Consider the following 15,889-nt stretch of genomic DNA (forward strand, 5'->3'; position numbering starts at 1 on the left):
AAGGTAAGCACAGGATTCTACCTCCCAGCAGCCAACCACACCTCCCCAGGCTTTTCAGGCATTGCAGAACAAATGGGCTTAGCTTCTGCCCTGCCTTCCTCAGCTAGACTTTCCTCTTTTGACCCATTCCTGCCTCACTCCCTCCTTTGGCAAGTCACACAAAGGAAGCCAGCAGGAAGAGCCGGCCGCCATAGGGCAACCTCCAAGGGCAGAGGAGACTAAGCCACAAGGCTTCAAAAGGTGACTGGCCAAGGTCATCTAGTTTTCACCTGCTGATGCTAAGGCTTTTTCCCAGCTCATTTTACCACCCTCTGTCCTGCAGGGGTTGAGCTTATCGCAGCTGTTACCCAAAATTGGGCCAGCTAGTAAGCGTAGGGAGGACTAATGACCCACCAGAGTTTGGCAGAAAGCAGCAGGTTTATTATACTGACAGCTAAGTTCAAAAGAGGAAGCGAGGGTGTCACACTCACACTTGCATACTCATGCTCCCAGGACAGGCACAGCACTGGAGATGTCAGGATTCTGCAAGGTAAATGTCCCACAGTGCAGCTATGGACGGTGCAATGAAGATAAGTCTTTCGGAGGCACAATGAAATACAATGCAGAGAACCACTGGCCAGGCAATCCAGGCAAAGGGCATTCACTGGAGGTACAAGCTTGTGAGTGACTCCTGAGCACATGGCCCCTTCTCCTTTTAAGGACCTGCACCTAATGGCCTGCGACTAGAGATGACTTGGCTGCATCTGGTTGGTCACGCTCCACTTTGGGCAGTGTCCATGCTCTGGGTATGTGAGTGCTGCCTAATTACAGTCCCAGACACCTTGTCTACCTGGAAGCTCTTCTGCTCTTCTAGCTGTTCAACCAGCCAATTCATCCCACAAGCATTCCAGGAGGGGGAGGAGGAAAACCACTTCACAGATATTCAGAGAGGGAGAGGAGACAAAAGCAGGAGGGAGGGAAGTATAACACACCTATTAAGCATACAAGGACAGGCCAGTAGGAGCTGGGAAAAGGAAGCCATCACGTTTCTGCCTGGTTTTAAACCAGGGACCTTTTGCGTGTCAAGGAGACATGATAATCGCTACACTACAGAAACTCTGTTGCAGTGCTCTGCCCCTCCCTTCATAAGAATATAAGAATGGCCATACTGGGTCAGACCAAAGGTCCATCCAACCCCATATCCTATCTGCCAACAGTGGCCAATGCCAGGTGCCCCAGAGGGACTGAACCTAACAGGTAATGATCAAGTGATCTCTCTCCTGCCATCCATATCCACCCTCTGACAAACAGAGGCTAGGGATACCATTCCTTACCCATCCTGGCTAATAGCCATTCATGGACTTAACCTCCATTAATTTATCTGCAAAAAGAACAAGGAGTACTTGTGGCACCTTAGAGACTAACAAAAATATTTGAGCATGAGATTTCATGGGCTAAAGCCCACTTCATCGGATGCATGCAGTGGAAAATACAGCAGGAAGATATATAGATATAGATACACACACACACACACACAGAGAACATGAAAAAATGGATGTTGCCATACACACTATAACAAGAGTGAGCAGTTAAGGTGAGCTATTATCAGCAGGAGAAAAAACCTTTTCCAGTGATAATCAGGATGGCCTATTTCCAACAGTTGACAGGAAGGTGTGAGTAACAGTAGGAGGACAAATAAACATGGGGAAATAGTTTTACTTTGTGTAATAACCCATCCACTCTCAGGCTTTATTCAAGCCTAATTTAATGGTGTCCACTTTGCAAATTAATTCCAATTCAGCAGTCTCTCGTGGGAGTCTGTTGTTGAAGGTTTTTTTTTGTAATATTGCAACTTTTAGGTCTGTAATCAAGTTACCAGGAAGATTGAAGTATTCTCCGACTGGTTTTTGAATGTTATAATTCTTGATGTCTGATTTGTGTCCTTTTATGCTTTTATGTAGAGACTGTCTGGTTTGGCCAATGTACATGGCAGAGAGGCATTGCTGGCACATGATGGCATATATCACATTGGTAGATATGCAGGTGAATGAGCCTCTGATAGTGTGGCTGATGTGATTAGGTCCTATGATGGTGTCCCCTGAATAGATATGTGGACAGAGTTGGCAACGGGCTTTGTTGCAAGGATAGGTTCCTGGGTTAGTGTTTATGTTGTTTGGTTGCTGATAAGTATTTGCTTCAGGTTGGGGGGCTGTCTGTAAGGAAGGACTGGCCTGTCTCCCAAGATCTGTGACAGTGAGGGATCATCCTTCAGGATAGGTTGTCAGCCTGCCCACTCTTGCAGCCCTCCTCTTCCGCCCTGACTGATAGGGAGGAGTATTGAGCCTCCCTCCCTTAGGCCCTTCAGCATTCCTGGGGACACCAACACTGCACAAGTGACTTTGGGCCAGTAGGTCAACCAATAGGGCTGCCTCCTAGGCCAGGCTGCAGCCCAGCTTCAGGACTCAGAGGAAATGCAGCTCACATCCCTACCTACAGGACTCCAGGCACAGCCAGGCTTCTGGATCAAACGTCCCCTCTTGTGCTCAAGTCACAACAGCTAGCAGGCAAAAGACAGAATTTCATGGCCTTTGAGAAAGCAAGACAGAGCCTTGGAAGACCCAGTAGGGTTAGGTGCCACAGGAATTGCTCTCAGATCCCACTGAGACTTCAACTCAGATTGCAGGATTCAAAGTCCTGAGTGCTGGCCCTTACACCATGGGACCAATAGGGAACCCCCAGACCTGTGCTGATTTCTGGTAAGGATGACCCTGTGTGGGCAACCTTGCATTTGCTCACCAAGCTGTCATGCAGAAGTTTGCTGCAGCTCCCAGAGGCCTTTCTTAATCCAGACTGAGAGGCCAGTGGGCATGTGAGGAAGTTGCCCTTTCAGTCCTAGGCAATACATGGCCCTTCCTAGGAAAGGAGAAGCTGAAGTTAAGGAGAGTCCTCAAGAGATATTTTCTGAAGATCTTGGAGGATATTACAGGGAAAACTGTCTTTTTCATTTACCAGTGACTTGAACCTTAGACCCTCAAATTAAAAGCCTGATGCTTTACCAAATGAACTAGCCAGGCTCACATGTACAAATAGCAAATTTCATGCAGAAGAGAAATTAGTCATGAAAATGAGGGCCGGAAACAATACAGAAAACTTGCTACTCTTGCTTTCTTAGCAGTCCTAGCCTCAGCCTGCTCCTCCATCTGGCGCCCTGAGGCCTTATTCTTTCTTTAGTTAAATATCAAATCCAGGAGAAAATACAGTTATACAGAAATGTCATTGGAAATACAAAAATTAAAAAGGAAAATGCAATTGCCATCACTATAGCATATCTGGGCCATTCCTATATTGAGAGCACCCACTAAAGTCCCTGTGTGCTTACGAGAAACCTGGAGGAACTCATACCACAGCCTGAACATGAAACTCAACTGCTCCCAGATGCCACAGAAAAACCCTTTCCCTGCTGTGAAGTTGCACTCCATAGGATTTTATGAAAATATGCTAATGAGTGTGAATATAAAGTAACTGAAATATGCTTCATGCAAAAGGTCTCGTGTAAGGTATCATTACAAAGCTTATAATCTACTGCGTGTGTTCATCCTATTTGTATGAACCGATAATTCCTGTATCTGAAACTATAAATATGAAATATAACTCTGAGATTCTATTTTAATGATGCAAAGTGTGGGCCATTAATAGTGGTTTGGACTCTTGATGGCTCCCATTAACCAGGACAATTGACTGCAGATGGCTCTGTCCTGCACCATCTGTGAGTCAGGCCAGGAAGAATGAAGGCTTGGGGTCTCCCAGGACATGTGACCATGTCACCTGGTACAGGAATCCATCTTAAACCTGGGGCTCTTCCCCAGGAGAGAGACAAAAGTTTCCTGCCTCGTAGCAAAGCTGTATAAGGGGTGGAACAGATGAAAGGTGATTGCAGTCATGAGAAATCCCCTAGCTACCTTGAGCTGGAACAAGGACTATACCTGGTGAAAAGATTGTGACCAGACAAGAAATAAGTCTAGTTTGCAAAAGAAGAGTATTGGAAGATCTCTGAGGGTGAGACTTGATCTGTATTGAGTTTCATGCTGTATTAGGCTTGGACTTGCATGTTTTTGTTTTATTTTGCTCTATGGAGAATACAAATGGCACAGAGAAGGAAAAGATAATGCCATAGAAAAGTCTCTGTGTGTGTGTTAGATGGGTGGAGGGTGTCTAGAAACCACTCTCCTCTAGTTTCTTTTCTCTGATTTCCTTTGGAGAATCTGAAGCAGGGAGCAGAAGCCATTGCTACCTCTGAGGCTTGAACTCATAATCTTCAGATTATGAGACTGACATGCTGTCAACTGCACTAAGAAGACTTGGTAAAGCTTTAAGCTCCGTGCATGTAGGACCCTCCTACATCGGTGACTGGGGCAGGGAAGGAGCCAGGGGTGTGCTGGAAGAAGCAGGGAGCTCTGGTGCCCACAGACCTGTCCTGGCAGCTTTCTCAGCAGCAAAGAAATCAATTTGCCCTGCCAGTGAACAATCTCCTGGAACTAATGGCAGCACAGGGGGGATGTTTCCAAGCTGTGCACCTACTGCCACATTTTAGAACTTACTCTCCTTTTCCGAGCAGGGCACTTTCCACGGGAATTAGGCAAAGCAAACTACACAGGTACGAGGAACAAGCTGGGGAAGGTACATGGGGAACAGAATCCAGGGCTCCAGATAAGGCTTGAATTTATAATCCCAGCAGCTTGCCCTTCTGCACTAACCAATTGCACCACTGTAGACGCTTTTTAGATGGATTTGGGAAGCAGGCAGTTCCCAGTCTCTGTGGTTCACACCTTTGCCTGGTAATTGAAAAGCAGCTGGTTCAAACCTAATTCAAGATGCGGCTTTTCAGTGATGAGACTCCAGTACGTTTTAACAGGAAGAAAATCTCCTCTATTCTGGTTTAGCCCCATTTGACTCCTTCTGTCCACCTTCTCTGCCTCCCCAGTCTCTTTCCTTCCCCACTGGGGCCATGCAGAGAGGAGCCGCAGTCAGTCTCTGTCACAGAGAGTCTGTATCCTACAAACGGAGGAAGGGGTCACTCTAAAACATTGATAACGGGGAGAGGAGGGGTGTGCGTGGTTAGGGGGAGAAAGGATGGAGACCTAACAGTGGGGCCCAGAGAGATTCCTCCAAACAGGGGAGATCCCCTGCTGCCCCCCATCTGCGGGAAGAACAACTGTGTGGGGGGGGTCTCCACATGCTATTCCCACCCCAAGAGCCAACTGTGGCAATGGGAGCTGCAGGGCTGGAGTCTGTGGGCAGCAGTGCTCAGAGATGCCCCCAGCCCTCCCGCTTAGGGGTTGCTGCCAGAGGAGGGTGCGGGTTGCTTTCGAGAGATGCCCGAGGTAAATGCTGCACCCTTCATCCTCTCCTGTACCCCCAACCCAGACCCCACACCTGCACCCAAACTCCTTCCAGGACCCTGCTCTTTGCACACCCTCCTGCACCTCAACCACCTGACTAAGCCCAGACCCTGCACCCAAACTCTCTCCCAGAGCCCAGCCCCTCTCTCTCCCACACCCAAACTCCCTCCCAGAGCCTAAGGCCGGTGTGGGGTGGGGGGGCAGGACTTGGTCCCATTCTGGGCACCACCAAAAATTATACAAACCTGCCGCCTCTGTCCAGCCCAACCTTCTGCTGATGCACCTCAGCCCACACCCGTGCAGGGTTTGAAGCTTCCATTGCTTAAATTCCAGGACACTGAGGGATTTCAGCTCCACTTTGCCCAGAGGGAAACTTCATCCCACTTCCAACCAGATTCTTGTCCATGGGATCACTGTTATGGGGGCTGGGTCCCTCTGTGTATTTTCTCTCTCTACGACAGGCCAGGGTGCAATAACTGGGGCATCAGAGCACCCAGGACCTTCTGTGGGGCTGCCATTCCCCTTCCCCTTCTCTGGTCTCATCTGTCATTGACTCCAGCCTTTTTTCTATCCATCCTCAGCACCTCCCAAGCAAGCTGCACTCACCTCAAAAAGACATAAAGTCCTGTGGCACCTTATAGACTAACAGACGTATTGGAGCATAAGCTTTCGCAGGTGAATACCTGCTTCGTCGGATGCATGTGGCAGAAATTTGCAGGGGCAGGTATAAATATGCAGGTAAGAATCAGTCTAGAGATAAGGAGGTTAGTTCAATCAGGGAGGATAAGGCCCTCTTCTAGCAGCTGAGGTGTGAACGCCAAGGGAGAAGAAATTGCTTTTGTAGTTGGCTAGCCAGGCACAGAATTCCCACTCCATTCATCTGATGAAGTGGGGATTCACCCCTCAAAGCTTATGCTCCTGTACATCTGTTAGTCTATAAGGTGCCACAGGATTCTTGCTTTTTACAAATCCTGGTTAACGCAGCTACCCCTGTGATACTCAAAAAGACAGTGTCCCCTGTCGGGTGTACATCACTGACCTCTCTCCTTTCCGAGCACTGACTGCCCCTCTGTTTCCTTGCCTCTCAGTCTGAGCAGATGGGACCTTTCCCCCCAGTGCAGGAGGATTCGCCCTTCTCATCTACCCTTGTCCCAAGCAGCACAGTGAGAGGGAATCTTAAATGTACCAAGGTGACTTTGGAGCAGAAACCCCCCAGACCTTCCATGCAATTGGCACTTGCCCCTCACTGAGCAGGACTGAAACTGGTGCAGGGATACTGGTGGGCCACATCCCCTCTGGGCATGAGCAAAGCAGCAAGGTGAAAAAATGAACCTGGAGATTGAACCCAGAGTCTCATACATGCAAAGCATGTGTTCTACCACTGAGCTACATCCTCAGATGGGTTGTGTTTGCTGTGGGTTATACTCAGAGCCTTCCTGTTCTCACTGCATCCAGTGACCTATAAGCTTCACAAGAAGCCTATTCCCCTCTCTGAGGACCAGGCCTGCTCTCCTGGAGGTTACTTGTTCATAGGACTCACTTTGCAGCAGGGCAAGATTCTATGTGTGGGACAGAGAGAGTTTGTGCCCTGGACTCAGGGTGCAGAGATACACTAAGCCCTCTCCCCTGCATTGGGTGGTGGGGGTGCTGCAATCCCCTGCTGTAAGATTATTGTGGGGTATGCTGTGAGCAGCTCAACACCTCACCCTGGTGGCAGAAGTGGGGTGGGGAGTTCTAGGTGTTTCCACCTGCCTGTGAAGTCCAACTTTCCCCAGCACATTCACTGCGGTGCAATTGGGTCATTGTTTCCATGGCTGAACAGGAAAGAATCACTCCCAGTTTCCCTTCTAGCTGCAGCAGGATTAGCCTGTGTCAGGGGTTAATGAGGTGGATCTGGTTGTAGATTGTTATTCATTCCCCACCTTGACAATGCACATAGTCCCTTTCCTAATCAAATCCCCAACACCTCAGTGATCCCGGTAGCAGGGGTTGGGTCCTGAGACTTTGAGGGTCCTTTTTACCCTTCACCTGGAGTGAACTCAGCTTTTCCCCCATCCCAGACAATCCATGAAATAACAACAGGAGCATAAAGAAAGAGGGAAGGGAACATCTCACTGCCAGGGCTGGATGTGCCCAGGGCCCCAACTCATCCATTGTTTCCATGGAATTTGGCCCCCTGCTTTGCACAAGGGACAGAGAAAGATCTTGCTGTTCCTGTGGCTATGCAAGGTAAATTGTGCTTCTGTATGAAAGAGAGGATGGAAATGGCCCCATGATGGGACAATATCTTCAGGATTAAGACCTAAGAACTCAGGCTGAGTCCTTTAACAAATTGTCTTCCATGGAACAGGGCCAGATTCAGCATTTTTGCCACCCCAAGCGGAAACAAAAAATAAAAAAGCTGCAATCAGCGGCAGCTCTACCTTTGCCACTTTTGGCAGTGAGTATTTCCCTCCAAGAGAGATTGAGAGGACCCAATAGCCACAGAAGCCTCCCCATTCCATTGGCCATCCCTAGTGCCTGGAGCCAGCCCTGCCATGGAGACACTGGGAAGTTGGGGGAATCAGGAAACAGTCACAAATTTATTTACATTGCAAGTGAAGAATGACTGAAGCTTTTTTTAATAGAAGTCAGTTTTTCCCGACTGGGAATTGAAGCCAGGGCTTGGTAATGAAAGTGCCAAATCCTAACCACTAGACTACTAGGAAGCTGATAATGTTGTTTTTTTTCTCACTTATGCTACACTTTCTTAGGCTACTTTCTATCCACTTTCTGACAGTACTCCATTCTCCACTCCCTGAGGGGTTAAGAACAGAGAGTACAGGAACCTCTGTACTCAGGGTCACAACCTCAGCCCAACACAAGCCACTGAAATAAACTCTAAGGATGCTTCCTCCAGCAGGATCACAGAGCCACGCAAAAAAAATCAGGAGGAACAATCCTCCTCTGTCTTAATTTACCCCATCGCAACCCTCTCAGCAACCGAGTCTTGCAGGAAGGACACTCAGACGATAGGAGCTCTGGCATAGAGACCAAGGGAGGGGTGTTGCTTCCTCTCACTGTGAGCTGATCACAGTCTGACTCCATGCAACAGGGCTCTGAACTTTGTCACCTTGTGTGTTCTGAGAGCAAAGCTCCCCGGATCCTTCTGCTGAGAGCATGGTGATTGCACAACAGCTGCAAGGCCTTTTTCCCTCTCCTTGGCTTCCCCAGACTTTCCCCACAAATGGTTCTATCAGGTGCTGGAAGGATCTAAGGACCTGCAGGTTTCCCTCACCCATCTCTTAAAGCAAACAGTGATTCCCTTCTCTGACACTCCTGGGTCTGGGCTTCTTTTGAGTTTTTCCCAAGGGGGAGCCTGATTCCCTGTGAAAATGTGTGTGGCACCAGCTTGTCTGCCCCCTCTCTGGGAACCGAGAATATTTTTCAGACTCTCCCCCACTAGATGAGTCCAACAGCACCTCCCCTTGGTGGGAGAATCCTAAATTCCGTCCTCCCGCCCTGGTTGCTCTGACCAGCTGATGGCGGCAGCATGCTAAATCAACCCCAGCTCTCTGGTCTAGAAAGCAGCATCTAACCAGCCTTGTGACAGCTCTGGTTTGCTCGCTAGAGACATAACAAACCAGGAAAGAAGGCAAATGTAAGACAGGAAACCTCAGCTCACAAATAAAAACCTTCAGGGCACCTTCTACACTGCGTCTGGGCAGTTGACTGACTTTAAATCTAGCTAGCTCTGTTGGTAGAGCAGGCTCTTAATGCCACCATCATAAATCCAAGCCCCATGGTGGGTGGTAGCGACAGCCCTTAGGTGTCACTCTTCTGCTAATAGTCACAGATCAAAATTAAACAAACTCTCTATGCTCTTTGGCAGGTCATGTTTCTTCTTCTCTCTGACCTTCACTAACACATGAAGAGAGAACAAACTGACATTTGCATCCTCTGTTAAGAGAGTATTTTCTCCTCTTCCATTGTACACCAGGCAAGAAGAGGGGATAATAACCAGTTAACGGATGATTGCAGAGGGAAAAGTTTGGTCTTTATAAATAGGACAATGATCAATTGGTTTCCATGTCCACTGATGGTAGGACAAGAAGTAATGGGCTTAATCTGCAGCCAGCGAGATTCACGTTAGATGTTGGGAACAGCTTTCTAACTCTGAGGGTAGTTAAGCTCTGGAATAGGCTCCCAAAGGTGTCTGTGGAGTCTCTGTCCTAGGAGGTTTTTAAGAACAAGTTGAACAAACGTCTGTCAAGGATACTCTACATATACTTGGTCCCACAGACAACCTGCTCTGGCTCTGGTTCTCTCCTTCTGCTCCCTGCCTGGGCCGGCTGCTGGGGCACTTGATCCCACATGCCCCCAATGCATCGTCTCTGCTTGACCCTGCCTCAGCAGAGAGGGCTGGATTTCATGACCTCTCCAGGGCCCTTGCAGCCGTACAGCTCTATAATTCGATGCCATCGCAATACAATATAAACAACAACAAAAGTGGAAACACCCCAATCTAACATCTAACAATTCAGCGTGAACTGACATTCCACAGCACAAAGAGACAACATGTAGGAGTGCAAAGCCCGACAATTCAGCACCATGTAAATGAACGCCCCATGGGGCAAAATGACGCACTGCAAAAGAGCTCAGCTCAAACCAGTGCAACACAAGCCAGTGCAAAAACCATACAACATGAAACAATACATCAGAGTGCAAAGGTTCACTGTGCAAAACAGCTCAGCGTGGAACAACGACACAGCACAAACCCACACAACAGAATCATATAGAAAGGTAGGGCAGGGAGGGACCCTGAGAGTCAGGGCCAAGTCTCCCTTGGCCACCCCGACAGGTGTTTGAAGAACAGGGAAACAAAGGGCACCACACACTTATGTTTTTTGGATGAGTCAAGAAAAGGGAGCAGCATTGTCCCCCTCGGGTAGCCCCTGTTCAATTCCAGGTCAGAAAACAAAACTCTTCTGCAAGAATATCCAAAAAATGTTGTGTTTCACTTCACTTCATAAGTACAGTTGTGTGGCAATTAAATGATGACCCTAAAGTTTCATAAAAGTGTGGGAAATATGGATGTATCTGAGGAAATGGCTTGGAATGAAGGAAGACAAAAACTGATGGGTCGAGAGAACAGGCCCTGTTTCCCCCTGGTTTGGAGCTTCTCTCACAACTACTGGAATAGAAAAGCTAAGCAAATGGTGTTCTATTGTTCCAAAGGAGATTGAAGTGAGGCCATTTTCTCCAGATAGAATTAAATCGTAATGTCAGGAGTGGGATGTGAAACCACGTCTCCATGCAGAGACCAGAACACCCATGGGACTGGAAGAAAAAGAGTCTTATAACTAGCACTTTAGACCAGTCCACCATCCTGATACTACAAAGAATATGACTTATCAACCCTAGTTTTCATTAATAGTTGATGAACTCTTTAGGGCGGTCGAGATGGCACATCTCTTTCAACTCCTAGAGACCTTCTACAGCGCAGCTGATTTTTAGACACACTCACCTGGCCCTAAAGTTACATGTTTCCTGGAGAGCCATGAGTTCTGAGGTGTTAGAATCTCCCTGCTCACGTTTTAAGTGAACAAAAGATGGGTGCTGGCACTCTGAGACAGTAATGGTGAACCTCAAAATCCTGTCCTGGGGGCCAGAGAGTTAAGCAACCAGCCTCTACCAGGATAGCATCCTATCTGGGAACAACTCACTGGTCAATAGCTGGGGTGTGAAATTCTCATTTCTTTGTTGTCACTGTAGTCCCCACTTTGCTATTGCTTGTCTGTATAATCTCTGTCTGGTGCTGTGATTATTTCAGCCTGTTGTATAATTAATTTGTTGGGTGTAAACCAATTAAGGCAGTGGGGTATAATTGGTTAGATAATCATGTTACAATATGTTAGGATTGGTTAGTTACATTTCAGTAAAATGATTGGTTAAGGCACAGCTAAGCAGAACTCAAGTTTTACTATATAGTCTGCAGTCAATCAGGAAGTAAGGGGGGGAATGCGAATGGGAATTGGGGTAAGGGAATTGGAATTATGTTTTGCCAACAGGGGGAATAGGAACAGGGAAGGGGAACAGGGACACAGGCAAGCCTCTGTGGTGTCAGAGCTGGGAAGGGGGATACTGAGGAAGGAATTTGGAATCATTTCTTGCTGGAAGTTTACGCCAATAAACATTGAATTGTTTGCACCTTTGAGCTTTGTGCATTGCTGCTCTCTGGTCACGTGAGAAGGACCAGGGAATGGGAGGTTGATGGGATAAACCCTCTAACAAGTACGTCTTTCAGGGTGTGAAAAACCCCAGGACCAGTATAATTAAGCTGACCTAAGCCATGGTTAGATAGTGCTAAATGAAAGGAAAGATTGTTCTGTCAATGCAGCTACTACAGGGATGGAAAACCTCTCCCCCCACTGTAGCAACTGTCTACTCCACAGTGCTACAGCAGTATTTTAAGTGTAGACAGCCTCAGAGTGACACCAAATTTGGCTCCATGGATGCTCAGGCACTAAGACAACAACAACAACACACTAATGCTTCCGTAGTTGACAGGATTGGAACCTGCATGGGGAAACCCCCCCAATGGATTTTTAGTCCATCACCTTAACCACTCAGCCACAACTACTTGATGTGCAGCTGCTTCACTACACAATATTTCTGTTCTCACAGAATTGTCTCTTCAAATTGCTCAGACCAGCTCCCCCAGCACACTCACGGCTGTGCATTAGTGTGTGTCCATGGTGACAGGGAGCAGCGGGGGTTGGATGGGTCAGAGGTGGGGGGGGCAGTCAGCGGACAGGCAGCGGTCGGATAGTCATGTGAGTCCCAGGGGTTTGTCAGGGGACAGGTAGGGGGTGGGGTCCTGGGGGGGAAGTTGGGGGGGTCTCAGGAGGGGGCAGTTGGGGACAAGAAGAAGGGAGGCTTAGAAAGGGGGTGGGGTTCCAAGGGGCAGTTAGGGGCAAGGGTCCCAGGAGGGGTGATCAGGGGACAGGGAGCAGGGGGATTGGATGGGTTGTGGTTTCTGTGGGGGGGCGGTCGGAGGGAGTGGATGGGGGCAGGGTGGGGCTTCGCTCCCCCTGGGGTGTCCTGTTTTTGAATGTTAAAATATGGTCTTCCTCCATTCACAGTGCAACTCTCCACTCACAGCACGCTGCCGCATGAGGCCCCCCTCCTTCCTTTCCAGTTGGTAGTGGCCAAGGGAAGGGAATGCTGGGAAATGTGGTTCTTTCCCTGCTCCAGGGCTTGCTCTATAGGCAAGGAGTTAACGAAGAAACTACAGCTCCCAGAGCCCCCTGTTGGTTCTCAGCTCCCATGCCGCCCTTGCAAATGGGCTGCCCCAAGCAGGTGCTTTGCTGGTGCCTAGAGCCGCCCTAGGGGGTGACGCTCCGGCTCCCCAGCGGCAGGGCAGCCTGAACTGCAGTCCAGCCTGTGCACCTCAGGCTGCCGTGAGCCCCATCTTGCTACTGAAGCCAGAATTGCAGGGTCAGTCCCAGCTCAGCCTGAAAGCCTCAGCTGACAGGGACCATCTTGGTTCAGGGCTGGCTCCTGGCTTTTTCCATGCCTCCCCGCCCCAAAAAAGAGGAGGCAGGGGCTGGAGTGCCACCGCCAAGCACATGCTTGGAGCACTGGTGCCTGATCTCAGCACTGGAAATGGAACCCAGGAGTCCTGGCTCCTCTAACCACTAGACCCCACTCCCCCCCCTTTTTCTGGGTTCTAGCCCCATCTCTGGGAGCAGAGTGGGGTCTAGTGGTTAGAGCAGGAGGAGCCAAGACTCCTGAGTTCTACTCTCAGAGCTGCTGTGTGATCCTGGACCTCTGTTTCTCCTCCCACTTTTTGGATATGGAGCCTGTAAACTCTCTGGGGCATGGCCTATCTCTCGCTGTGTCTGGGCAGCGCCCGGCCCAACGGGGCCCTGATCTCAGCTGGGGCAGGGACTGTCTCTGTGTCTGTGCAGTCCCTGGCACAACAGGGGTTTGAGTCTGCCCCGCTCTCTGTAGGTGCTGCTGTTGTACAGAGAAATAGTCATGATACTAAAAGGCGTGCCAGTGCGTGAGTGCACCACCATTGCCATGCAAGGGGAAAGCCGGTACAGATTACTGGGGCCCGGTGGCCCAGAAGAGGGACCAGGGCCTGGCTTCCCTGGCTTCATTGCCCCGTTTAGCTGGTCCACTCTTGCTGGGGAGCCTGAAATTTTTTTTCATTGGGGCCTGAACCCGCTTTCAGCGGCCCTGAGGGTATGGCGGGACTTGCCCCCCTTCACAGAGCATAGGAGTGTCAATAGGCACCTATGCATGGTCCCCCCAAGCAGGGCCAGGATGGAAATAGGGGGCCTGTGCCCCCGAACATGGAGAATCTGGGGTGCAACCTTGCTTAACGGGTCAGTCTGTCCTTTCTCTGACTCTCCCATTCCACCTTCAACTAGCGCTTGTGTTTCATTCGTTCTTTTTCATTCCTTTCCTTCTCTAGCTTGCATGTTCTTGCTTTCTTTTTCCCCCTCTACCTTTCATGCTCTTCCTTTCTTTCCATCTTTTTCTATTTTTTTCTCTCCCTTTATTTCTTTCTCTGCCTTCCATGTTCTTTTTGCTCTCGCTCTCTCCCTGGTTATTTTTTTCACTCGCTCTTTTTCCTCGCTCCTTTCCAAGCCAAGCAGGTTCTCCTCGCACACACATTTTGACAGGTTTTCCTGCTGATCACTGAGTGTATTAAGCACGTTTCAGGGGGGGTTGGCATGCCAGGCAGCAGGGAGCAGGTTGACCGGGTGTCTTTGTGGCTGTCTGCTGGCCACGCATAAGCATGGTCCTTCCCAGGACCGGCTTTAGGCCGATTCGACTGATTCCGAGGAATCGGGCCCTGCGCCTAAGAGGGCCCCGCACCTTAGGCACCTTTTTAATTTTTTTTTTAAACTTACCCCGGTCCCCGGCTGCGGTCCGCTCCGGGGTCTTCCATGGTCCCGCTCCTTTGAGCAAAGCGCCGGTGGGAGTGCGGCGCGGCCCCGCTCTCCCAGCTAGAGCTCCAGCCAGGGCGGCGGGGCTTGCCACGCTCCGGCCAGGGCTCCAGCCTGGAGAGCGGGGCGGCGGGGCTTTGCCGCGCCCCAGCCGGGGCTCCAGCCGGGAGAGCGGGGCCGCGGGGCTTTGCCGCGCTCCGGCCGGGAGAGCGGGGCGGCGGGGTTTGCCGCGCTCTGGCCGGGGCTCCAGCCGGGAGAGCGGGGCGGCGGGGCTTTGCCGCGCTCCGGCCGGGAGAGCGGGGCGGCGGGGCTTTGCTGCGCTCCGGCCGGGGCTCCAGCCGGGAGAGCGGGGTGGCGGGGCTTTGCCGCGCTCCGGCAGGGGCTCCAGCCGGGAGAGCGGGGCGGCGGGGCTTTGCCGTGCTCCAGCCGGGGCTCCAGCCGGGAGAGCGGGGTGACGGGGCTTTGCCGCGCCCCAGCCGGGGCTCCAGCCGGGAGAGCGGGGCGGCGGGGCTTTGCCGCGCTCCGGCCGGAGTGCGGCAAGCCTGGTGGCTCCGGGTGGAGCACGGCAAGCCCCGTGACCCCTGCTGGAGCTCTGGGCCCTTTAAATAGCCCCCGGAGCCTGAGGCAGTGAGGGGCTCCGGGGGCTTTTTAAAGGACCAGAGGCTCCAGCTGCCTTTGCCACCACGGTCCTTTAAATAGCCGCCGGAGCCCCGCCTCCCCCAGGCATTCCCCAGCGCTCCCATGGCTATTTAAAAGGTCCGGGGTGGGGTAGAAGGGGGTTTGGGGGCTACTTAAAGGGAGGGGGTTCCAGCTGCCTCTGCTGCACCCCCTGACCTGCCCACAGCAGTCTGCCCCCCCCGCCTGCAGCCAGCTCTGCACCCCGTGCCCACAGCCAGCCCCTGCCACACACCCCTGCAGCCCTGCCCAAAGCCAGCCAGCCCACCACACACTGCTGTCCGCACCAGCCCTGCACACCCTGCCCAGCCCGCATACCTCTGCCCTGTCTCCAGTCAACCCCTGCTGCACCCCACTGCCTGAAGCCAGCCAGTCCCGCACTCCCCTGTCTCCAGACCTGCAAACCCCTGCTGCATCCCCCTGCGGTCCTGCCTGAAGCCAGCCCGCCCCACACCCTCTGTCTCCAACCAGCCCCACACCCCTTGCCCTGCCTGCAGCCAGACCCTACCTCCAGTCAGCCCCTGCCCTGCCTCCAGCCAGCCCCATGTCCACTGCTGCCCTGCAGTTTCCAGGGCAGTAACCCTGCACACCTGCTTCAATGAGGTGGGCAGGGAGCAGCTGGGACCAACACATGTGCACACCCCCAGGGAGTGGCGGGGACCCACACATGTGAAATGGCAGTCATTAATAGCCAAACAACAGCATATATGATGTAATGTATATAATATATAATTTTATTATTCATATAGTTATGGACAGTAAATAATACATGAAAGAAATGAAAGGCTTTTTTTTCTACTTTTTTTTTAAGTCATCCCTGCCAGGGCCCCTCCGAAAATGTTCAAATTAGGCCCCGCACTTCCTAAAGCCGGCCCTGGTCCTTCCGTCCTCTTG

General features: G+C 51.0%; 1 long non-coding RNA gene and 1 other non-coding gene across 2 annotated transcripts in view; one reads left to right on the forward strand and one right to left on the reverse strand.

Moving 5' to 3' along the window:
* Positions 1-15,889, forward strand: part of LOC127041002 (uncharacterized) — a 150,899-nt gene that overhangs the window by 84,841 nt on the left and 50,169 nt on the right. The window lies entirely within an intron of this gene.
* TRNAF-AAA (transfer RNA phenylalanine (anticodon AAA)) lies at positions 11,916-12,000 on the reverse strand. The gene has a single exon. It is a non-coding gene; the product is annotated as a tRNA-Phe (tRNA).

This window comes from Gopherus flavomarginatus, assembly GCF_025201925.1.
Source record: "Gopherus flavomarginatus isolate rGopFla2 chromosome 13 unlocalized genomic scaffold, rGopFla2.mat.asm SUPER_13_unloc_1, whole genome shotgun sequence".
NCBI lineage: Eukaryota > Metazoa > Chordata > Testudines > Testudinidae > Gopherus > Gopherus flavomarginatus.